This window comes from Podarcis melisellensis (genome assembly GCF_964234715.1).
Source record: "Podarcis melisellensis genome assembly, chromosome: 3".
NCBI lineage: Eukaryota > Metazoa > Chordata > Lepidosauria > Squamata > Lacertidae > Podarcis > Podarcis melisellensis.
Window position 1 is genome coordinate 23,219,467 of NC_138530.1, and position 24,992 is coordinate 23,244,458.

General features: G+C 43.6%; 1 long non-coding RNA gene across 1 annotated transcript in view; it reads right to left on the minus strand.

Moving 5' to 3' along the window:
- Positions 1 to 340: 340 nt before the first annotated feature.
- The window catches only part of LOC309366030, a 115,198-nt gene continuing 90,546 nt past the window's right edge, over positions 341 to 24,992 (minus strand). Inside the window, exon 2 of the long non-coding RNA XR_014166421.1 lies at positions 341 to 785. This is a non-coding gene — a long non-coding RNA (uncharacterized lncRNA). The remainder of the gene's footprint in view (positions 786 to 24,992) is intronic.

Sequence of the window (24,992 nt, forward strand, 5' to 3'; positions counted from 1 at the left end):
ATGACCTCAAATATTTGTCTGCAAGGTCAAAGTTGAAAACTTCCCCATTGTCTGTTTCCTCACAAATCCTGTCTTAAGGGCACATTCAAGATATGAACAGGGGGTGAGCCTGTGACCTGTGACCTAGATCAGTGTTTCCCAACCGGTGTTCCGCGGCACACTAGTGTGCCGCGAGATGTTGCCTGGTGTGCCGCGAGCGAGTCCAAAAAAGGTTGGGAAACACTGGTTTCTCTTTCAAAAAGGAAACGTGGGTTAAAGCGGCGACGCCGCCTCCCACTCACTTTCCTGCTCTGGCTTCCCTAACAGTTTTCCGAGTTGCGTCACTGGATCCAGCCCCCTTTTCCACATGTGACACGGGGCTGGAGGGAGGGAAAGAGGGCTTTACGTCGCGCACAAAGGCAGCCTCCTAGAAGCGCTCTGGGCCGGCGCCGTTTCACCGAAGGCGCCGGAGGACCCCCACCCTCAGCTCCTTCAGAAAGGAAGCCCCGCCCCTCGGCTCCCTACGCCGCCAGGCAGCTCAGCTGACTGACGAGGACGTTCTGCGGCGGCGGCCACCGCACAACCACCGCAGTTGCTGGCAGCGTCCGCAGCGCAATAAGTAACAGCGCCTGGTGCTGCCAACTCTTTCTCTCTCTCTCCCGCCCCGCCCCCAAGCTCTCGCGTGCCCCGCGTCAACATCGCCGCGCGCAGCTTCCCGAGCTTGAGGCCAGCCGCTGCACGCACGCGCCGGCTCGTCATCGGCTCCGGTTGTTGCCTTTCTCCGCCGAGGTCGGTGGACCCCGAGCCTAGGCTTCCTTCCCGCACCCCGCTTTCCGAAGACCGCACACCAGTTGGGCCAGTACTTATTCCCCTCCCGTGACTGGAGCGGAATAGCCCTTTCTCTTCTTCCCCAACCCTTGTCGTTGGAGGAGTCCCTCAGTCCCTCGCTTTGCTGCCTCCTCCCCCCCCACCCCCAAAGCTTGGAGGTTCCCCGGCAAGGGGGAGGGGAAAAAAATTGAAAGTTACACTTTCGTGCGTCCCTCCCGGCGTGACGCTGCGCGCTGACGTCACGGGGCTGTAATGGTGGTGTGCCTCGAGATTTTTTTCATCAAACAAGTGTGCCTTTGCCCAAAAAAGGTTGGGAAACACTGACCTAGATTCAGGAATTAAGTAGTTATAATAACAAAAGAGTGGCCAAAACCCAGATAATGCAGACAGGAGATAAACAACGCACTTAGATTTCTGCTGTAGATCGCCTTTCCTGTGATATAGGTATGATATATCTGGGGGGGGTGTCTTGGGCTACACTCCTTCTGTGATGTATATATGATGTTTCTGGGGGTGGTCTTGGACTCCAGGGTGGGCAATTTAATATGTCTATTTAAGGCCTTGCATGCATGGCTCTGGGTCCTCCTCTCCTGCCTGTGAGGGAGCACCCTGTTGCAACAGCTTTAATAAAGATCAGGCTTACTTGCTTCTCAATATTCTCTGGTTAACCTCTGCTATTTTCTCATACCAATAGAGAACCTAAAAAGAGGACTCTATACGGGCTATTGGGTACCCCATAAGGGAAAAGGAGCAGTTTTTTTCCTTACAACACACATAATACAATTTTCACATACATTAAATCAATAGATTCCTTCTGTTGAAAGATTTCAGTAACAAGGTTCAGTAACATCAGTCAAAAATTTACACACACAGACACACACACACACACACACATTAATATATTGAAAATGTACTGAAATGGAAACAAGTAAACTATAATTGTACAGTTTAAAATATATGTTGAATTATGTCTAGGCTTTAAATAGCTGTAGCTAATATTATAATAATAGCAACATCCATGAAAAAGAAAGAAAGAAACCAGCATGCAGTACTTGTAAAATTACACATTCTCACATCTCCACTCCAGGAACCATTTATACCAAAAGTAGTGGTATATGGTGCTGGAGGAGACTCTTGAGAGTCCCATTGACTGCAAGATCAAACCTCTCCATTCTTAAGGAAATCAGCCCTGAGTGCTTACTGGAAGGACAGATCGTGAAGCTGAGGCTCCAATACTTTGGCCACCTCATGAGAAGAGAAGACTCCCTGGAAAAGACCCTGATGTTGGGAAACATGGAGGGCACAAGGAGAAGGGGATGACAGAGGACGAGATGGTTGGATAGTGTTCTCGAAGCTACCAGCATGAGTTTGACCAAACTGCAGGAGGCAGTGGAAGACAGGAGTGCCTGGCGTGCTCTGGTCCATGGGGTCATGAAGAGTCGGACACGACTAAACAGCTAAACAACAGTGGCATACCAACCTCTGTACATTGCAGCGTTAAAGAACATGACAGCAAAAATACCAAGAGCTCTGAGGTGTCTACTTTGGGTACCATAATGTGACAGCACTGGGGAAATCTCCTGAATCCCTATTTTTAGTAAGTGCACTTTGGACATGTTCCAGAGGAGCAGTTTTCAAATCCATGCTAATATACTTGCAGAACAAGCCACCTTCTCCCCTCCTCTCCTCCTCTTGCTATTGTTGCAAGTTTGCTATCTAATTACAGTGAATGGCTCTGTATTACTATGGTTTTACCTTAAGTGATTCCAGATGGGAGTCAGGGCTAGGACACAAAAGAGCCTTAATGTTCCTTAATGGGTACTGATGCTTCCTGAATGGGCCATTCACCTGCAGAGATGAGGTCAGGGGACCTGAGCTTGTAAGAAATGGCAGTTTAAGCAGGCTGTAATGGGAAGAGAAAGACAGACTGAAAGCAGTGCTTTGGTTCCTCTGAGCATTTGGTGGATCTGCTGCCTCGCATCCTCTTAAACTCAGATTGTGATTTTACAAACAAAGGAAATATTACTTTCTTCTTCTCTTGTGATCACTCATAGCCGAGTAAGATTGTCTTCCATGAATATGGTATCAATGATGTGTCTGTAACTGACTGTGGAGGCCAATTCTAGATTCGCAGATCCTTTCACTCTGGGGACATAGGTTTCTGGGCGGGATTTTTATCATGGTGAAGATTTGCCAAACGTGCCTTCCTTAGCTCATTTCTCCCTTTTGTCCTGAGTATGTGTATATAATCTGTATATAATCTTAGGCAAGGTGTGGAGAAGGTGGATAGGGAGTGGTTTTTCTCCCTCTCTCCTACTGCTCTAGGTCATGGAAAGAAGCTGGGTGCTGGAAGTTTCAGGACAGGCAAGAGAAAGCAGTGTTATGAGTTTGTGGGTGCTAGAAACTACTAAATTCCTGAAACTAGTAGACCATATGGAGAGATCACGCCAACCCTACCATTGGGCAGAATGAGTGGCCCTCTCAGGCTTCTGTCAGGAAAAGGCTGGAAATAGTTAAGTTGCTTATTATTAATTTTTTACTCCCAGGGATGGGGAAAGGCATGAGGTTTTCGGCCCCAGGTGCCACAATAAATACACTGACCAGCCCTGAGTGCTGCTGTTTGCTTTGAAAAGTACAGTAGTGCTATTTGGGGACATGTTCTGCATGTGATACTCCCACATTCAACCTCCAGGTGTGGCTGGGACAAACCCCTGTTCTGAAACCATAGAGATCTGCTTTCAGTTTGTATAGACAACATCAAGCTAGATGGACCAACCTTCTGAATGAGGCACCTTCCTGTGTTTTACCTCAGGCAGCATAGTATTCTAGGCTGGCAAAAAAGCAGCCAGCCGGTGTTATTCCTTCTGAACCTGGGAAAACTGGGAGCCCACATGTTGAGTGAGAAGGCGGAAGCTACAAAGAAAACGCCGGATCCAGCCCTTCCAAGCACAGCTTCCAATTCCTGCCACACCCTTTCACAACTTGTTCTTTGGCCTGTCATCGCCAGACTCCTTTGACGAAGCTCCTACCTAGCCTAAATTGTGAATTAGTCTTGTAATATTTTTTTCTGGTCAAGCCTGTTCTAGATACTGCAGGCTTGTGCTTGCTATCTGAGTAACCGCCTTTCCTACACAATTCCCATGGGCTGAATTTTGGGCATGGATCCCAAGAGTAACTCTGGAGAGTGGGGAGGGGGCATGGTTTGCAAATGCCCAACTGCTGGGTCTACTTACTAGTCCCACGGGTATTAATTAATTAGAGACAAATGGTTGGCGATGAGCTGTGTTACGGGCAGAAAAAAATGTGTACGTGAAAGATTGCTAAGGATGTGTTTGGGAGATGTTTCTGTGGGGGAGAGAACATGGGTGCAGCCATCTCAGTTAAGCTAATGATGCTTTGGATGTGTCGATTTGCATTTGAAATGTCTTTCTAATATTTAAGAGAATGCTCAAGAGAATAAGAGTGAGAGTTATTCTGTTAATTTTGCTGTTTTAAATGTGGATTTTGGTTCTATTTTGTATTTATTTTCATTATATATAATATAAGTGTTCTAGCTGATGCTTTAAAATAGGTGTTGTTGTTGTTGTTTAGTCGTTTAGTCGTGTCCGACTCTTCGTGACCCCATGGACCAGAGCACACCAGGCACTCCTGTCTTCCACTTCCTCCCGCAGTTTGGTCAAACTCATGCTGGTAGCTTCGAGAACATTATCCAACCATCTCGCCCTCTGTCGTCCCCTTGTGCCCTCCATCTTTCCCAACATCAGGGTCTTTTCCAGGGAGTCTTCTCTTCTCATGAGGTGGCCAAAGTATTGGAGCCTCAGCTTCATGATCTGTCCTTCCAGTGAGCACTCAGGGCTGATTTCCTTAAGAATGGATAAAATAGGTATGTAAGCCTAAAGAGATAGAGAAACATATATATCCTATAAACTGAATAATCTTACCTATAAGAGATTTAAAATAATTCACTTATTTGCTTAGATTGTTTTTTAAAATGCAAACTGCTATAGAACCTAGCAGTTTGAAAGCACACCAGTGCAAGTAGATAAATAGGTGCTGCAGCGGCAGGAATGTAAACAGCGTTTTCATGCACTCTGGCACTCGTCACGGTACCCTGTTGCGCCAGAAGCGGTTTAGTCATGCTGGCCACATGACCTGGAAAGCTGTCTGTGGACAAATGCCAGCTCCCTCGGCCTGGAGCAAGATGAGTGCCGCACCCCATAGTCACCTTTGACTGGACTTAACCATCCAGGGGTCCTTTACCTTTTTAACTTTACACACACCATCCTTGTGGGAAAATTAACTGGCAGCTCGATGCTCCTGCTGTGTGTGTGTGTGTGTGTGTGTGTGTGTGTGTCTGTAGGCATTGTCACAGCAAAGTACTCTAAATTTTGTATAGGATGCTGATACTAGCATGTATATGAACCTTGTCCTCTAGTGTATCTGACTGTACAGAGAATGATAAGTGGAGAAGCTTTGCTTATTGTTTAATTTTGGGAGAATTAGTTAAATTTTCCTTTCTTCCTGTCCAATATCTGCAAAAAAAGTGCTTTTGAACACACACCTAAGTACACTGTGCTGATGCAAGAAAAATTACTAACCTGTTTAGTTTACTTTTTCCAGTTCCACAAGTGCAAAATTAATGTGTATTTTGTTGATCAAGCATGCAGCTGCTGGCTCATATACCAGGAGACTTGCCACATCTGTCAAACAGTACATCTCCCGGCCTGCCGACGATAAATGCTGATTATTATCTCAGCTGCGGAGTTTATCTCCCCTGTCCTCAAAAGAAGAAAGAATAACTTTAAAGCACTTTTATCTGTAGGGAGATTTTTATTTTTATTTAATTAAAAAAATCGACCTACAAGTAAAAGTTTGCTTAATTATGCCGCTGGTAATTTTCAAAGCCCGTTTGGTGTCATGACAACAGCAAATTATCCCTTCATTATAGGAGACCTTTTAGCCAGACAAGGTTGGGTGGCTTTTGAAGCCTCATTTATCACTGTCATAAACAGGTATCACCCTGTCATAATCAATGGTATTATGTCTACAGCAAATGTTTGCCTTTTCTATCTACAAACCAGCATCAATGAATGCTGAAAATATGTGAGCGGTGCACATATTAATCTCACCTGCCTCTGTTTTGTTAAATGTTCCCCCTAGATAGATAGGAGGGTCCGCATTCCACACTAAACCACACTATGACTTATGACCACAGGAGTACACAGGGTTTTGAAGCGAAATTTGCAACCACTTTGCTTCTTCTTGGTTATTTTTGCTGTGGCGGCAGCTTGCACACTCTGAGCTAAGCTCTTTCCAGAAAGCTTGTGGTCAGTGAGAGAAGAGCTTAACCCATACCCCGCAAGTGTCCCAGAAAAACCAGGACATCCCGTTTTTTATCGTGAGAGAGCGGCGGCCATTTTGGTTGCCATGATCTCACGCAATCTTGCAGTACAAGCCCCCCCCCCGAAGAAAACTTTTTTCTTCAGGACCACAATCTATTGTCGTGCTGCAATTTCACATTTTCGGGCATGGTGCCTGGAAAACCAAGCCTGTGTAGGGGGAGAAGGTGGTAAGTTGTGAGTCACCCCTCAAAATGGCACTGGATTCAAGTCTCTCTCTCTCTCTCTCTCTCTCTCTCTCTCTCTCTCTCTCTCTCTGTGTGTGTGTGTGTGCCTCTCTTTGTGGCTAAGTCCTACAGCAGGCTTCCTCAAACTCGGCCCTTCAGATGTTTTGAGACTACAATTCCCATCATCCCTGACCACTGGTCCTGCTAGCTAGGGATCATGGGAATTGTAGGTCAAAAACATCTGGAGGGCTGAGGTTGAGAAAGCCTGTCCTAAAGCGACCATGAGAGCTTTTCAACCTCCAGATGTTGCAGAAATACAATTATCACCAGCCCCAACAAGCATAGCCAATGGCCAAGGATGATGGGAGTTGTAGGTCAGCAACATCTGGAGGACCAAATGTTCTTCATACCTGCACTAAAGCGAAGCACATGACCTAACTATTTCTTACATTTATATTTCAACTTTCTACTGAGTTCAAGGCAGTGCGCATAGCTTCTCCCACACTCCCATATTTTATCATCACAACAAGCCTGTCATGTGGGTTAGGCCAAGGGCCTGCCCCCAAATCGGCCAATGAGTTGGCCTTTGAAATTGGGTCTCTCCAATATGAGGGCACTTTCAAAACACACATTTAAAGCAGTATCATAACACTTTAAACTGTCATGGCTTCCTCCAAAGAATTCTGGGAGCAGTAGTTTGTTAGGGGCACTGAGAGTTTTTAGGAGACCCCTATTCCCTGCCCTCAGCTGCAGTTCCCAGAGTGATTGAACTATGAGTCCCTTTTCCTAAGGAACTCTGGGAACTGTAGGTCTGTGAAGGGAATCTTTGTAAGACGACGTTCTCCAAGGCAATCTTCTTTTAAACAAGGTGACACTAATCAATTTACCAATTGGATGATTTCTAGCTCTAGCCAGTATGACCAATGGTGGCTGGGGCAACCCAGTCAGATGGGTGCGGTACAAACAAACAAATAAACAAATAATAATTCATCAGCACCAGTGTCTGGAGGGCCATAGGTTTGCCATCCCTTTTTAAATCAATAAAATAAGAAGTGGCTCAACTGAATTCTAACTGCAGTTCAATCTTAGGGAAGCTCAGGCCTTGAAGGAGAAATACTTTAGGATGATGTAAGATTACTTAAATTTCCCTTTGGTGAGTGGCGCTCCACAATGACATCTGTTTGGTATTCACCATTGCAAAGAATATATTTATTATCATGTGATAATGTTCTCCCCCACATGGCATTTCAAACCAAACTGTGAAAGGGAAAATTAACAAAATATTTAGCTATCATTCCAGTTACTCTTTTGTAAAAGAAATCAGATTAATGAACAGATTTCTCATTAACCTTTAAATTTGGTGTATTAAAAAAATACTAAGAAAGAAGATCAGGAAGAAACATTTGCTACAGAATTAATTATCAAAGAGATCCCATTTCTGAAACTCTTGCATAGTTCATCAACACAGTAAAGGTAGTTTACTGATTACCAATTAATTGGACCACTTTGCATCCATATCAAAACTTACCTGGAAAGAGTATATTCACATTCATGAATATCATACTTGGGATGGATGTGGAGGCAAGGATATAAATGAGGAGCAATGCATTCTCATGTTCAGGGGTATGCAAATTGAGTATTAATGTACATAATAACCAGCCATTGTGCCTATTCACAGGGCTTCATGGAGAATGTGCACATAATCCTTCCATGAAGTGGGAATTGTGCATATTTCCCAGGCAATATACAGATTCTCCAGTCAGCTTTGGTAGATAGATGATGATAGATAGATAGATGATAGACAGATAGATAGATGATAGATAGATAAATATAGATAGATAGATGATAGATAGATAGATAGATAGATGATAGATGATAGATGATAGATGATAGATAGATAGATAGATAAATATAGATAGATAGATGATAGATAGATAGATAGATAGATAGATAGATGATAGATTAGATAGATGATAGATAGATAGATAGATAGATAGATAGATAGATAGATGATAGATAGATAGATGATAGATGATAGATAGATACCGTATTTTTCGCTCTATAAGATGCACCAGACCACAAGACGCACCTAGTTTTTGGAGGAGGAAAACAAGAAAAAAAATATTCTGAATCTCAGAAGCCAGAACAGCAAGAGGGATCACTGTGCAGTGAAAGCAGCAATCCCTCTTGCTGTTCTGGCTTCTGGGATAGCCGCACAGCCTGCATTCGCAACATAAGACGCACACACATTTTCCCTTACTTTTTAGGAGGGAAAAAGTGAGTCTTATAGAGCAAAAAATACGGTAGATAGATATAGATAGATGATAGATAGATAGATAGATGATAGATAGATGATAGATAGATGATAGATGATAGATAGATAGATAGATAGATGATAGATAGATGATAGATAGATGATAGATAGATGATAGATAGATAGATAGATAGATAGATAGATAGATAGATAGATAGATATAGATAGATAGATAGATGATAGATATGCTGAATTTTGTACACTCTCCAGACATTTTGCATAATCCTCAGCATGCCTTCCATATTCTCCAACAGAGTTAAAACTTTCATCTCCTTATAAACCTCACCTTTGTGCTGCTCAGCTGATTGGGGAAAACCAAGAGTGGTGGAAAACATGCTTAGCCTGGAGAAGACTGAAAGGAGAGATAATACCATCTTCAAATATCTGAACGGCTGTCACATGGATGATTGAGCAAGCTTGTTTTCTTCTGCTCCAGAGGCTAGAACCCAAACCAGTGGATTCAAATGACAAGAAAGGAGATTCTGACTAAATATTAAGAAGAGCTTTTTTACATTAAGAGCGGTTGGAAAGTAGAACAGTCTCTCCCTTGGAAGGTGGTGGACTCTCCTTCAATGGAGGATTTTAAACAGAGGTTGGATGGTCATCTGCCATGGATTCTTTAGCCATTTGCACAGCCAGGATTTATGTTAGGGGATTATGCATAATATCATGAAAACTCCTACCGTGCCTTTCAGTGGCAGAGCTACCACCACTTCCTGGTTTGATGCACCTAGGGCAGAAAGCGCATGTGTGTGCTTTCACTTTTTACAGATCCTCCAAGTGTCCCCATTTTCCAGGGACAGTCCTGGGTTTTCAGAAGCCATCCTGGTTTCTGATTTGATCCCGGAATGTCCCACTTTTCCTCAACAGAACGTCCCTATTTTCATTGGAGAAATGTTGGAGGATATGTTTGAACCAAGAGGAGGGAATTTACTTTCTCATCAGGACCATGGGTCTTTTACTTCAGTGGCACTGGGGAGTGTTTGAAAAGAATAATCCCAAGCAACTTCTAAAGGTGTACAGTGGTACCTTGGGTTACAAAGGCTTTGGGTAACAAACTCCGCTAACCTGGAAGTAGTACCTTGGGTTACAAACTTTGCCCAAGGATGAGAATGAAAATCGCGCGGCGTTGGTGCGGCAGCAGTGGGAGGGAGGCCCCATTAGCGAAAGCGTTCCTCAGGTTAAGAACGGTTTTGGGTTAAGAACAGACCTTCAGGCCCCATTAGCGAAAGCGTTCCTCAGGTTAAGAACGGTTTTGGGTTAAGAACAGACCTTCAGAACGAATTAAGTTCGCAACCCGAGGTACCACTGTATTCAGAAGCTAGCAGCCAAAGAGTTGGCTCCCTCTGCCCACAAACTTCCCTGGATCAGCTCCTTCCCCACCCCTACCAAGAGACAGGGAGAGAGAAAGGGTGTGTTGATATTTTCACCCCCACCCATTGCAAGAATCTCCTGATCTGATGTTCTGAGAAAGGAGGGGGCGGAAACTGCTCTTCTACTCTTCCGCTCCTGACTGACCACCTGACTCTGTGTGTGAAGAGAGTCTTATCTATGTTGTGACTAGATGGCAGAGTGGGAGCTGTAACACTCATGCAAGCCAGTAGTTCTTTAGTTTGTAGTAGCTATTAGAAATAAAAGGAGTTATGCTTCACATCTAGCTTCCGTGTTATTTATACTCTGCATGAGTCTGGTGCTCACAATGCACAGTTGTGGGTCCAGTTTTTCTGTTTTCCAGGATTGGAAGGTGTCTGAAAGTGCTCCAGTCGTCTAGCCCAGTCGGGGCAGAACCAGTTATTCAGCCCAGTCGCTGCACATCAGCTGAAAGGCATACTGACAGGGTGTACATTTCGCTTTTCCAGACAATTTGGGTGGAAGTCAGATCCAGCTGCCTTGAGAAGCACATTAAGAGGAAGTGGGAGAGACTGTCACTCTTCCAGCTTCCTCCTTCAACTCTATGTACTTTTCAAGAGGAAGGGGTGACCAGGGTCAGGGAAAGGGCAGGGTCAGGGAAAGTTCTGAAGGGCACCACTGCACCTACAGGTTCGTATTGTATGAAACTTTTATCCACAGGTACAGGCCGACTATGTAAATAGACTGGTCACTTGAGTTATTTGCCTTTGATATTGATGCAGATGAGACATTTGAAGGAGGTGGATGTCACACATATTGCTTGCAGCAGTTTTCACCTGCTGCATAACTTGAAGTGCCGAATAGTATGACGGTTGGTGTCCAGGAGGAAGAAGAAGCTCGGATGCTTTCTACAAGGAGGGTTTTGCCGAAAGCAGGTTTTAAATGAATGAATGAATGAATGAATGAATGAATAACCATTCTCCTGTTATTGTTGTTAATCAGAAGTTTGTTTCTTCTAGAACGGGAGTAGAGCTGACGGAAAAAATGTTACATCAAAGGAAGATCAAAGGAAGCCAGAAATGCAATATAGTGAATTGATTTTGGCAGGAACACATTGCACTAAAGATGTAACGATGTTGCTTGGCTCTGTTGAAACCTATCCAGCCGCCCAGATGTTTTACAAGCTCAACGTGCATTAAAGAAGAAAGGGTGGAGGGAAGCTGACAGGCTATATTCATTCAAACAACTATGTCACATTAATTGATTTTTATCTTATTTTAAAAATTAGCATATTTTAAGCTTCTCTCAAGGGAGCCAGGGTGGTGTAATGGTTAGAGTGATGGACTATGACCTGGGAGAGCAGGATTCAGATCCCTGCTCCGTCACAGAACTCACTCAGGGACCTTGGCATCCTTGAGTGCTTCCCACATGTATCTGTTTGGCCACTGTCAGAACAAGATGCTGGACTAGCTGGGCCATTGATGTGATCAAGTAGGCTCTTACGTTCTTAAATTAAACTCCTGAATGCACTTAAAACTCTACAGAATCAATAATGAGACAATGGGTCAAGTAAGAACAAAAAAACTTCAGCATAGCGCCATTTCTTCATGTAAACGTTAAGGCAGCGGATCATATCTGCCCTTCCAGAAATCTGGATTCAGATGCTCATGCTCACATTTCCACCACTGCACAAAAAGAAGAAAGAAAAAGTGTTAGTATTGGGTTTAATACCCTCAAGTCCTTAAGGTGCGGGTTCCTGATCAGGCTTGTAAATATGTTGTTACATTGTGGGATCTGTATCCTTAATGAGATATTGACTTGAGACAATTCTGGACATGTATTTTTTTGTTTGTTTGTGCCTTCTAAAGGTATCACGTGCTTCTGAGAACTATATATGAGTTAGCAGCGTGTTCTTTTCAAGGAATTTATGGCACTGAGATTTCAAACTATGCTGTATTTGGAGGTGCGTTACTGTTAAAATCCCAGCAGAACAGCAACTCTTCTACCCTCATAGTAGAAGACTTGAGTCTTTATTGATTGCATTGTCCTTTATATTCTGAAACGAGAAACACATTTATTTTGCTCAGGGTAAGGAATATGCCTGATGCCAACGATCAGGCCAGAATCATGTTTCAAATGTCTCATTTGCAACAGCCTAACCAGGTTTGCAATGACTGCCCAAACGCTAAAGGAAAAATTTGCAGAGGTAAACCTGGTGAAGATTAATGATGTTATGTTTAGTTTACAGCTCTTTTTCTTTATAGATATGCTTTTAAAATTTGAGGGAAAGCAAGTTGATCTTAATTACTGTATATATATTTTAGAAATTCCTCCTATCACGCTACTTATCTCTTGACAATGTGTTTGTTTTGCTTATGATGGTAGTAATGCCAAAATCCAGGACAGAGATAGCCTGAATGCAGTGATCCATGCTCTGGTAACTTCAAGACTGGGCTACTGTAGTATGCTCTATGTGGGGCTGCCCTTGAAGACGGTTTGGAGGCTGTAATTGGTGCAGAATGCGGCAGTCATGGTGCTGGCAGCCACTAGTGGCCAGGCATATATTACACCAAAGACCTGCAGTGTGCCTCCTAGCCCAGTTCAAGGTGCTCACATTGATATGCAAAGCCCTAAATGACTTGCGCTCCAAATATCTGAAGGAGCATCTCCTTGCATACAGTCCTGCCTGGGTGTCCATCAAGTCCTCTGGGGAAGGGAACTGCTGGCAGTTCTGCTGCCCTGTGAATTTTGTGGGGTGGCAGTATATGAGAGGACCTTTTCTGTGTTGGTCCCCAGATTGTGGAACGCATCCCCTCTGAAATGCACCTGGTTTCATCATTGCATGCATTTCTACATCAGATCAACACACCTTTCTGAACATGTCTTTGGGGAGGGGTAGAAGGTGAGATCAGAATAACCCCCCAGTTCAATGTTTATGTATTGCATGGTTGAATAGTATGGAGCTGTCTATAACCTGCCCTGGGATCCCATGGACTGCATATGCCAATAAATATGGAAATAGTGGGAGGCAGAGGTGGTGTTTTCTATACCCCTCTGCATTTTCTTTTTACTGTGGCCTGACTGGAAGTTGAGCCTGACGGCCTGGAAACGGGGAGGCAGGATGAAGCTGAAGAAGCCTCAAGCCACACGTAGACAGAGAATAATAATAATAATAATAATAATAATAATAATAATAATAATAATAATTTATTTATACCCCGCCCATCTGGCTGGGCTTCCCCAGCCACTCTGGGCAGCTTCCAAAAAAATATTAAAATACTGTAATACATCAAACATTAAAAGCTTCCCTAAACAGGGCTGCCTTCAGATGCCTTCAGATGTCTTCTTCTAAAAGTCTGGTAGTTGTTGTTCTCTTTGACATCTGGTGGGAGTGTGTTCCATGGGGAGGGCACCACTACCAAGAAGGCCCTCTGCCTGGTTCCCTGTAACTTGGCTTCTTGCAGTGAGGGAACCACCAGAAGGCCCTCGGTGCTGGACCTCAGTGTCCGGGTAGAACGATGGGGGTGGAAATGCTCCTTCAAATATACTGGACCGAGGCCGTTTAGGGCTTTAAAGGTCAGCACCAACACTTTGAATTGTGCTCAGAAACGTGCTGGGAGCCAATGTAGGTCTTTCAAGACCGGTGTTATGTGTTCTCGACAGCTACTCCCAATCACCAGTCTAGCTGCCACGTTTTGGATTAGTTGTGGTTTCCGGGTCACCTTCAAAGGTAGCCCCACGTAGAGTGCATTGCAGTAGTCTAAGTGGGAGATAACCAGAGACCAGAGCATGCACCACTCTGGCAGCTGCATGCACAACTCAGCTGGGTCAGGACTAGTGGGAGGCTGGTGAAAATAAACAAAGGAAAGGAAGGCAAGAACGCGTGAGTGGGGAAGCAAGTGGAAGAAAATGGTAAGGAGAGGAAGAAGCAAGGAGAGACAGCATGAAACTGAACCTTAATTAACATTATTTGCTTTTTTTAAAAAGCAAAGCGCAGATTATCTAGAATTTATCATGTTACTGAAATATGGTTGCAAATCTGAACATGTTAGAGATTATATGATAAAAAATGGGTGCAGGATGTCAGTAATAATATTCCTACAGAAATCTCAGAGACTCTGTGGAAGACAGCTCATAAATCCTTGTATTGGGTGACATGTTGGGAACTGCAGGGCAAGGGCCTGAGGAGATCCAGGTTCAAATTCTCACTCAGTTTAATAGATAACTTTAGGCTACTCCCCACCTTCCAGCTGAAACTACCTCAAAGGCTTATTGTGATGATAAAGTTATTATTTGATTCCCTCCCACCTTCCCCCTATCACCATAAGGTACAAAATTCAGTTTACAATTTTACACTCAAAATAATGGGGGGGGGCGGACTACAAACACATATTTCAGGGGTCCTGAGTTTCTTGGAATAAGTACAGGGTAAAAGTAAAATAAATCTCCTCAGGGTGGAAAGCAATCTAGATTTTTTTTATTGTATTGCTTTATTCTCCCTTCCCCTCTGTTGGTGTGTATTGTGAGCCAGCAGAAAGATTCAACAACCCATTTTATTGCGAGAGCTTCCTTTTTTATGACAGCATAACGTAAGCTGCAGGGTCTCAGTTTGTTGTAAGAAAAGCAATAGGTTCCCACCTACCCTCAGCTGCTGACTTCACCTAGTACCAGCCTTGAGGCGTTTCCTGGAATTAGAAAGTCTTGGAAATACCATTTGGAATTTGGCTAAGGCTGATCTCAGAACCAGATATAATGAATACCTTTCCTTCAGGTGGATTTATTCCACTCAGTGATGCTGTGATTTCCACATCCATTAAGGGAGTGGCATGAGAAACAGCCAAATGTGGAACAAAATGTTATTGATGCCATGCTGGCCTTAAAACTTCATTTTTCTTATACATTTTTCTTCTACTTATATCATTATTTCTTATACTCCAAAAGAGCACAAAGATACCTGTTAAAATATCGTTACTGGGCCACCTCAATGTCTGCAGAGCTGTGTGAGAGATTCCAGGGATCTTGGCACTTACAAGGGTTTGTATTCCTTTTGGAAAATTAAGACACAATGGAGGCTATAGTGTCTTTATGAAAAATGGTTTATTGACATGTTTACAAGCCGAATCCTTCAATTTATGGGGTGCAGAACACTATGCCCTGAAAGCTGGGGGGGGGAGGTTTTGGGGTGTGTGGATTTGGGGTTATTTGTTTGTTTATTTGTTTGTTTGTTTACAAAAGAGACATAAATAACTACATAAACCAGCCATTCATATCAATGCCAGTTGGTCTAATCATACTAAATCCAAATTCTGAATTCCAACAGTTGAAACAGAGTTGCTGAGTTTATGAAAAATTGGAGATTTATCAGGGTTTTTGTGTGTGTGTTTTTTTAAATTTGGTACCTCTTAAACAGTTCTAAAGGCACTAAGAGTGTGTTTGAACAACATGCATAATGTCTTCAGCAGCTATTTGTACCTGTGGGCACCTCAACCCAACATCCATTGATACAAAATGCAGCAGCTATATCCTAAACTTATTGCTTCCAATGAAAGCCGCACAGAATACAACATAACATGTGTTTTGTATGGGGTGTATATGAGTTAACTTCTATGAAACCCAACTAAAATATTAAAAGAAAGCAACTTTTTTTCAACCATTTCAGTAGGGAAGGGTCGGGCAGGTGAAAACACCCAGGCATCCCGCTAAGTAGGCGGGTCACCATAGGGATGACCTGTACCCGTTCAAAAATTCCTCTCACATTAGCAGTGAGGACCCGGGCGTCACCCTGGATCATTATTTTCCTTACTCATAAGTTTAAGGCATAGAGATAATATCAGTTAAGAATAATAACAACAAGAAGAGAAAGGCAGAAGCCAGCCATTCTCCTCACCAGCCTTCACAGAATCCCTACTACTTCCTCCTCCTCCTCCTTCCCCCAAACCTTTGCCAAATGCAACTCCCCAGTCTGGTTACATAGTCACCCACTGGAATTCTGGCAATTTCTCCCTCTGTGTCTTCTGCCTGGCTGATGGCTCCCACTGTTGGGTTAATGTCTGGCCATTTCAGCCTTTGTCTGTTAACTGGCATATCCCTGACTATCTATGTCAAACTGGAATGACTTGTTATCCTAAACCATAGGTAGGCAAACTAAGGCCTGGGGACTGGATCTGACCCAATCGCCTTTTAAATCCAGCCCAAGGATGGTCAGGGAATCAGCAGGTTTTTACATGAGCAGAATGTGTGCTTTTATTTAAAATGCATCTCTGTGTTATTTGTGGGGCATAGGAATTCATTCATCCCCCCCCCAAAATAGTCTGGCCCCTCCACAAGGTCTGAGGGACAGTGGACCGGCCCCCTGCTGAAAAAGTTTGCTGACCCCTGTCCTAAACTTAATCCAGAAGTATTTGGCACAGTTTTAGTCAAACCTTTATTAGTTCTAACTTTTACTGATTTGGGGGATTATTATGAGTGCCCAAACATATAACATGATTGCATATATCCCTGTCTGAACAAACTGAACCAAACTTTTATTTCCCGAAGAGGCAAAGATTTTTCTGAAATTCTCAAACATTCTAGCAGTTCTGTTAGGTAGCAAGCCTCTCACTATTAGGCAGGAATCTTCATTTTATTGGTTTTGATGCCTACTAAAAACTTATTTGTCCAGGCAAGCCTTCTGAGATAAGTAATTTAATTGTGTGTGTTTTTAAAACTCTAGATTTTAACAATATTTTTTTATAATTTTTAAAGCCTTATTTTTAAAGTCTGCTGATTTTATCAGTATTTTCTTGTGAATACTTTATATTGTTTCACATAAGCAGCTTGGAGTTCTCTCTGCTTTTTAAATTAAATAAATCTTGTTAAATGAGAAATATATTAAAATATTGGAAGTAGATGGACAACAACATGTAATGTATCCTTGCTTCTTATCAGAAGCGTCCTGTTCAGGGTTCCAGCCAGTCAGCCAGCCATTCCATTTTCCAGGAGACTCCATTCCAACCTCCAACCTCTGGTTTTCTTCCCTAGCTTATATCCTGTGGCTCAAGTATGCTCATTCTTTATTAGGCTGCTCTTTGTTCCCTTTTTATGTATTTTTTTTGGTCCTTCTGCAAACTTTGGGGTTCCCCCAGCGTACTGACACCTCTTTTGTTTCTCAGTGGAACTGTTTTTTTGCCTACAAAGATGTTGGCACTCACCACAATATATTGGGTACAGTGGTACCTCGGGTTAAGTACTTAATTCGTTCCGGAGGTCCGTTCTTAACCTGAAGCACCACTTTAGCTAATGGGGCCTCCTGCTGCCGCCGCGCTGCCAGAGCACGATTTCTGTTCTTATCCTGAAGCAAAGTTCTTAACCTGAAGCACTATTTCTGGGTTAGTGGAGTCTGTAACCTGAAGCGTATGTAACCTGAAGTGTATGTAACCCGAGGTACCACTGTATTGTGGCATTTACATTGGCTGAAGTTTGTTACAGTTTAAAGAGAATGCCACCCACTAGGTAATGAAAAACCTTTACAGTCATACCTCGGGTTACAGCCGCTTCAGGTTGCGTTTTTTCGGCTTGTGGACCGCTGAAACCCGGAAGTACCGGAACAGGTTACTTCCGTGTTTTGACGGTTGTGCATGTGCAGAAGCGCCAAATCGCAGACACAGGTTGCGAAAGCTGCGGGTTGCGAACATGTATCCCACACGGATCATCTTCACAACCCAAGCATCCACTGTATGTGTAGGCTAAACAGCATAATAATGAGCAATCTAAAAGAGCTGCAGTTCTATCTTAAGATCCCTGTGTTAGGAGACCCGAGCACATCCCTTGATTTACCTGGTAAGCAATGTGCTTTTCATTCACACATTCTAATACTTTCCTCCCTAGAAGTGCAGGAGGAGAGTCATTAACCGCTGTCCCCCCCCCCACTGAAAATCAAAGCGAATCCTAAATGCCATCCATCATTAGCACTATATCCATTAGGCCAGGAGCAGGGAAACCTTTTCCACCCCAAGGGCCACATGCCAGAGTTGCATGAGGGCCAGAGGCAAAAGTGGGCAGAATAATAAAATAATAGAATTGGAAGAGACCCTGAGGATCATCTAATTCCCTGCAAGGCAGGAATATGCAGCTGCCCCATCCGGGGATCGAACCTGCAACCTTGGCGCAATCAGCACCATGCCAACTGAGCTATTGTAATTAATGTAAATCTTACCTTCATGCAGTAGGCTGGCTTCTACACACATCTGCACACCCCTCTGTGTCCTCCATGCAGAAAAGTAATAGGCATTATCAGAGTTCAAATATGCATTCCAGACAGGCAAAAACACAAAGCAGGGCTAGTGGTGGGTGTGGCTTACAGGGAGGAGGTGTGGCCTAGAGAGGGTTCCAAGGGCCATATGGAGAAGGCTGGAGAACTGCATATGGCCCCTGGGTCTGAGACTCCTCAGCTCTGTGATAAGCATTTCCTCTCATTATTGTTCTGTTCCCTGAAGTGGAAGGATCGTTGTCAGGCAGCATTTTCCCTTCCTGCTCCCCATTACAGTGTTTAGCTTCTCGTCTCATGGAGAGTTCTGGAGAACTCAAAAGCTATTTTGTGATATTTTGGCTGGCCTGATGAAGGTATTGCCATAATCACATTTTTAAGACCTGCAGCTCCGGACAGTGTGTACCTGAAATTTACAATATACAGGGTTGGTGAGTGCAATGACTGTGCAAAAAGTCCTGCCAAGGCTCTCCTCAAGGGCCCCCTGCATAGGCAGCCAAATGTGAAGATTGCCGTGCTATCTGTGAGATTTATGAATCAGTAGAGATGGACTAAATGGAAAAAATCAAGATAAATAGCTGAACATTGAGTTAGAGATAGCTGGATGATCAACTGTCATGAGTGACAGCAGGTGCGATTTATAGCTTTTTGAAAATGAGCTTTAACCCACATGGTATTTGTTGCTGAATGTGCGAAGTACACATGCACATTACCTTGAACAGGGCCGGCCCTACCCTTTGGCAGAATTGGATGGCGTGTAAGAGGATCAGCAGCCCTGCTCTGGGTGTTCCTCCTGAGTGTCCCCCCACTGATTCCCCTTCGTTGGATGATGAGGAGCGGATGGGAGGCAGCAGCTGGGGAACTCCCGAGGGACACCCCAGGGGAGGAAGGTCAGAGACAGGGGATTGGTGGCGGGATACCAAAGAGAGGTTAGAGGGAGAAGAGTAGTGGGAGTTGTTGGATGCTGAAGAGGCAACGGGATTCAGTGAGCAAGGAGAGCCTGTGGCAGGACGTAGTTCAGACTCAGAGGCTGAAGCAGAGGGGGGGGGGGCAAGAGACTGCAGAAGAATCCCAAGAGTCTGTCTCTCCTATTGCAACAAGCTCCCCTTCCCCCTTGTCTCCAAGGCCACGCAGGGTGATGCATAGAGCAGAACACAGACTACAGGTGCCCTGGGACCTTCTGTATGGAAAGCATGTGTTCTCCCTCTAAGCTATGGCCTTGCCTCAATATTCTGGGCTCAGGATGAGGGGTATATTGGCAATCACTCTGGAGCTTAACAAACAATATATCATTTCTTTATCTCGAGATTTAAAAAGCAGTTAGCACAACTACATAATTAATGGGCACTTACAATAATTGATGAACAATTAAAACAACCCACGGCAACCCAGTTCAAATCATTGCTGGTCAGTAGGCCATGCTGGATCTGATTTGAATTTGGTCATTGTGTATCTGACTCCCAGTAAGTTAGCGAAACTGTATAAGACAGGTACAAATACCTGCTGGAAATGCAAAGAAAAAGAAGGCACCTTTTATTACATGTGGTAGTCTTGTAAGATAATAAAAGCATTCTGGGAAATGATATATAATGAATGGAAAAAATGTTTAAATTAACCTTTATTTAAAAAAAAAAACCAGAGGCTTTTTTTACAAGGAATTGTAGGTGCAGATATTCCAAGGGAGCAGAAAGGACTTTTTATGTATGCAACGACAACCGCAAGGATGCTATTAGCCCAGAGAAGGAAAGAAGACAAAGCCCCTACCAGAGAGGAATGGCAAGTTAAACTGTTGGATTATGCTGAAATGGCAAAACTGACTGGAAAGCTCAGGAACCAAGGAGACCAAAAATTCAACAAAGAATTTGGGAAATTTATAATTTATCTTGGAGACCATTGTAAGCAGATGAAAACACTAGCAGGATTGCAATAACACTTGTAACATAGCAAGAACTTTGGAGACAATTGAGTTATATAAAACATGGATTATTGAAAAAGATGCAGCAGGAAAAGTTTGATAATGGGACCCATACAGAGGGGGGGGGAGGTGGGCAGTCCAGAGGAATCTCTTAGCTATTGATTTGTATGGTTGTATTGTTATAACTTTGTATAAGTAAAATCAAATAAAAGATATTTTTAAAAAACCTGAATTGGGTCATTAGGGGATGTTTTAATCGTTTGCCAATTTTTGAAATTGTTCATTAACTGGCTGTTTTAACAGTTTTGAATCTTACGAGATGGGGAAAAAAATACTGTTATGCTCGTTCGACTCCACAGTGACTGTCCATCTGTCATTCTTCAGCCTGATTACAGAACCCTGAGGCATTAATGCAGCAAAATGTTTTGTGCCGGCCGTAACCTTGAATGAAAGAAAGCATCAACACCCCATAATGCACAGAGCTAAACTACCAACAACATTAAAATGTGCTTTTCAATCTCCTGAATGCAGCAGGCAAGACTTGCTAACTGCTCAGGATCTGGATCAGGAAATAAAATAAAATTGGAAACCTTGAGCACAGTGTTCCCCATCCCATCGACAGACACACACACACACACACACACACACAAAAGTACACATGCAAACCACACACCACTCTTAAATTAACAGATGAAAATGGCTCTAACTGTGACCTCTAGTGGACATAACGTAATGAGGCATGAAAGAGAGTACTCAAGTTTTGCCAGAAGGCTTCACATCATCTGGCACACTGCACCGTGTTTGCTGTGGTCTGGATTAGATGGGCTACTCTTGGAGCAGGGAGGGGCATATTGTGCATTGTGAATAAACAGATCATGTGTGGGCTCCAACTGGAGTCCTTAGGCTCAAAGAATGGCTTTTGATCCAGCAGTGGGAACCACAAGTGTAAGGGACGGGAACCTTTTACAGCCTGAGGGCCACCTTCCCTTCTGGATCACCTTCTGGAGCCACATGTCAGTGGTGGTCAGCTAGCGGTAGGCTACTTTCTGCACACCCACACAGTTTCTATCCTCCATCCAGACAAGGATGAAGCAATATCATCATTCAAGGGCACAATCCAGCCCAGGAAAAACACTCAAGGAGAATGCAAAGCAGGGCTGGTGAAGAACATGACTTGGAGAGGGTCCCAAGGACCAGAAAGAAAACCATGGAGCGCCACATTTCCCCCCTCAAACCTCAGTTGCCCCTCCTTGCAGCAGAGTTGGGTGATGTTCCCAAGCAGGGTGTAGAAGATATCACTGTAGTTGGGTGGGTAGATTGGCAAAAAAAAAAACACAACCCACCCTCCTCTTCCATAAGTGGATGCCCTTCTACAAGTGCAATGGCATCATTTAGATTCCACCTAGTGCATTACTTCATCAAAGCAGGAGACAGACCTGTTTTTAAGGGATCAGGTCTATGGTGTGAAGACTCAAGCTGCAGCAACCCTGATGAAGCTTAACAGGACTGGCTCTGTCATTAGTCAGGGTGAAGTGGCTACCTCTGGCAACAGATGCTGAGGGTTGGCCATAGCAACCATCCCCCTCTGCTGGAAGACAGAAACGTGTGTGCCATGCAGCCTGCTCTGTGCCCCCTAAATTAGCTTGCAACTTGATAGTGATGGGTGTCAACATGAGTTTCTGCTATCAGTCAAACCAACTTCTGCATGTGGACTGGGAAGGTGCATCACCTTGCTATTTTCCTTAGGCAAGAAAACCCCGTGGTCCAGCCCTGGAAGCTGAGTCAGGGTCTTCTTTCTTCCAGGATGGGGTGTTTTCCAGTAACACTATGCATACTGCCCTGAGTTCTATTGAGAAAGGTGGGATATGAATGAATAAAGTTGTTTCAGAGAGTTGTCTATGATAGAAACTTTTTGTTTGTTGTTGTTCTTCCACTATCTCCTTTGGCAAAGCAAGTCTAGGTTCTCCTTTGGGGATGAGCTCTGGTCCCAGGATCAGTCCCCAGTATCTCCAGGTAAGGCTGAGACAGACAGATTCCTGCCTGAAACCCTGAAAAGCAACCAGTCATTGTAGCCAGTGGTGAACTACGTGGACCAAAGATCTGACCCAGAATAAGTCCATGCCACGTTTCTGAAACAATACAAAAACTTGAGAAAACTGTTTGACCAGAGGCATTAACAGGCTACGTATACCCACCTGGAGCAGGAATCATGCCTTCATTGCTTTGATAAATATGAATGCCTTTCTCCAGACCAAGCTAGATTTTTGTTCCTTTTGAACTTGTAATTCCATGTACTCTCTTTAATTGTTGAGCAGAGGGATGGAGTTGTGGTCTTCGGCTCCAGCTAGGGATGATGGGAGTTGGAGTGCTGCAACAAGTGCAGGGCTGAAGGTTACCCATCCCTGATTAGAACTTTGAATCTCACTCTGAGTCAGTCTCAGTAGGATGCTTTCTTCTTCAACTGCTTTGATTCTGAAGGCCCTGGTGCCTTCTCTCAGGTACTCTTGCCAAGGGAGACCTGGCCAGCCCCATCTCTGGTAACCTTTCGCCAACAGACAAATACAGCTTTTATTTGGACAGGTCTTTAGCCTGTAAGCTTGACTTCCAAATATCTTCCATTGGTCTTTTAACTGATTTTGATTGTTTTTATTGGTGTTTTACCTTTGGTTCTCTCTCCCTGCATTACTTTGCATTGCAATGCTGCTTTACCGTATTTCAATACATTTTCAATTGTATTTGTATTATTGCTATTAGTTACTGTAAGTGTCATGGAGTGGAAAGGTGGGATACAAATTTATTATCTATTTATGGCATGTATACAACTCTCACAAAAGGCTCTCACATTGAGAAAAAAATCATTGCTAAGACAGTCCCTGCGTTAAGGATAAAAATCTAAAGAAAACCAAAGACACACAAGGAAAATGGAATGGAAGGAGGAAGGATAAAGCAAGCTGAAGCACAATTTGCTCAAGTTAACTGTTCTTAGAATGCTGTCATCTAGATTCTTGCTGTCTCACCCTTGATATAGAGCAGCCCCTGCCCCGGAAGCTCTCCCCCATCACTACCCTCCCCCCAAGATGAGATCCAGAAACAGAGCAGGAGACAATGTCCAGGCCAGGAGGGACAGGGCAGGTACTAGCACCCTATTCTTTCCTCAGACAGCTGAATCTTCAGTTATGTTTCTTAATAAACAAATAATAAATACATAAACTAATAAATAAAAACATTGCACCCCTCATTTGTTCCTCCTACACATGCATGATGTGCTTCTCAAAAGAGAACAGAGGCACAACAATCACATCACGTATATAAAAACAGCTACTTAGAAATCATATAAATCAGTTCATAGATTTCTCCCCCTCGTTTTCTGTTGGTGCAAAGCTTACAAGGAAATCATCCACAAAAGACTGGCTTCGGTTTGTAGGAGGCATCCTTCTTGTTAAAGAGGCAGTTATCACACCAGGGAAGTGTTTATTCCGTCTTTATCCAATCCTTCCTCCAAGCTGCCCAGGGTCCCTTCTTTTGCTCCTGCAACAACTCTGTCAGGCATGTCAGGCTGAAAGTTAAGTCACTGTCAAATCTAAGCGCAGGTCTCCTATCCAATATGCCATCGCTGTCCTATTACCATACTGGTCCTCAAACAGCAGCTCATATTCAGGGAACCCAACAGGGAACCCCGATTTCATCAAAAGAAGTACTGTTATAATTTACAACAAGCAATGCTATAAAAGGGCTGTGAAGACAAGACAGGCAAGAAATAACACTGTAGGTGCCGAGAAAAAGCAAGGACAAAAAAGCAGAGAGATATGATGCTGCAAGGGCTATAAATATAAATCAGAGATAGAAAGAAGCCTTTTGAACTCCATTCTTTCTCCACTGCGTGCACTTTTAAAAGATACTGGAGATACTGTCATCTAAGGCTGCAATCCTAACTCCCCTGGGAGTAAGCCCCATTGAATTCAATAGGGCTTACTTCTGAGTAGATATGGGTTGCCCTAAAACGGGAGGGGGGGAACTCTTAGAAAATAATAAAACACCAAAGGGATTACATGCAGCAGAGAGACAGGGCAGAGAGTCTCTGTTTTCACTTGGTTGTATGCACTGTAGATCTAATACAAATATGGAAAAACTGTGTGTGTATCCAAACCCATTTGATTTCCAGGTGCTTTAAACAAGCAGCAGGAAAGGTAGTGATCAAATGTTTCTGCTTCAGGACTTTTCAAGCATGCCCTTGATAGATGGATGTGTGCTTTTCACCCTTCCCCATTGACATCCTCTCACTCTAGGAGAAAATAACGGTTTTGTTTAAGATGCTTTCCACCCTCCCTTTCCAGCCAGGAGCCGTGGGAAGGACCTGACTGCTTCATCTTTTTGCAAGAATCATTGGCTGCCTTCTCTGGACTACTTGCAATTCCACTTCTCCACTCAGTCCCATGATCATGGACAGGAAAAGGAGGAAATTGTATTCAGCCCTGTAATCACCACTTATAGTGGGCATATTATGCTAAAAAAAACAGCAACAACCCTGCTGCTATGCCAGCTTAAGTGTTCCCTCGATTCTTACAGGCACTCAGTCCTGCTTTGCCTTTTGTAACACGCTCGGCCTGGAAAAAAGAGAAACTTTTTAGTCAATTATAGTAAAGCCACTTTAGGGAGACAATTGGGGAGGTGGCTGCCGAAAAATAACTTGAAATAAATGTTTATGGAAAGCTCTGTCGCCCCAAAGGGCGCCCACAGACAGCAGCCGACAACAGGTCAATAAAGAGTGACTGCCTTCAGACGTGACTCAAAAGGG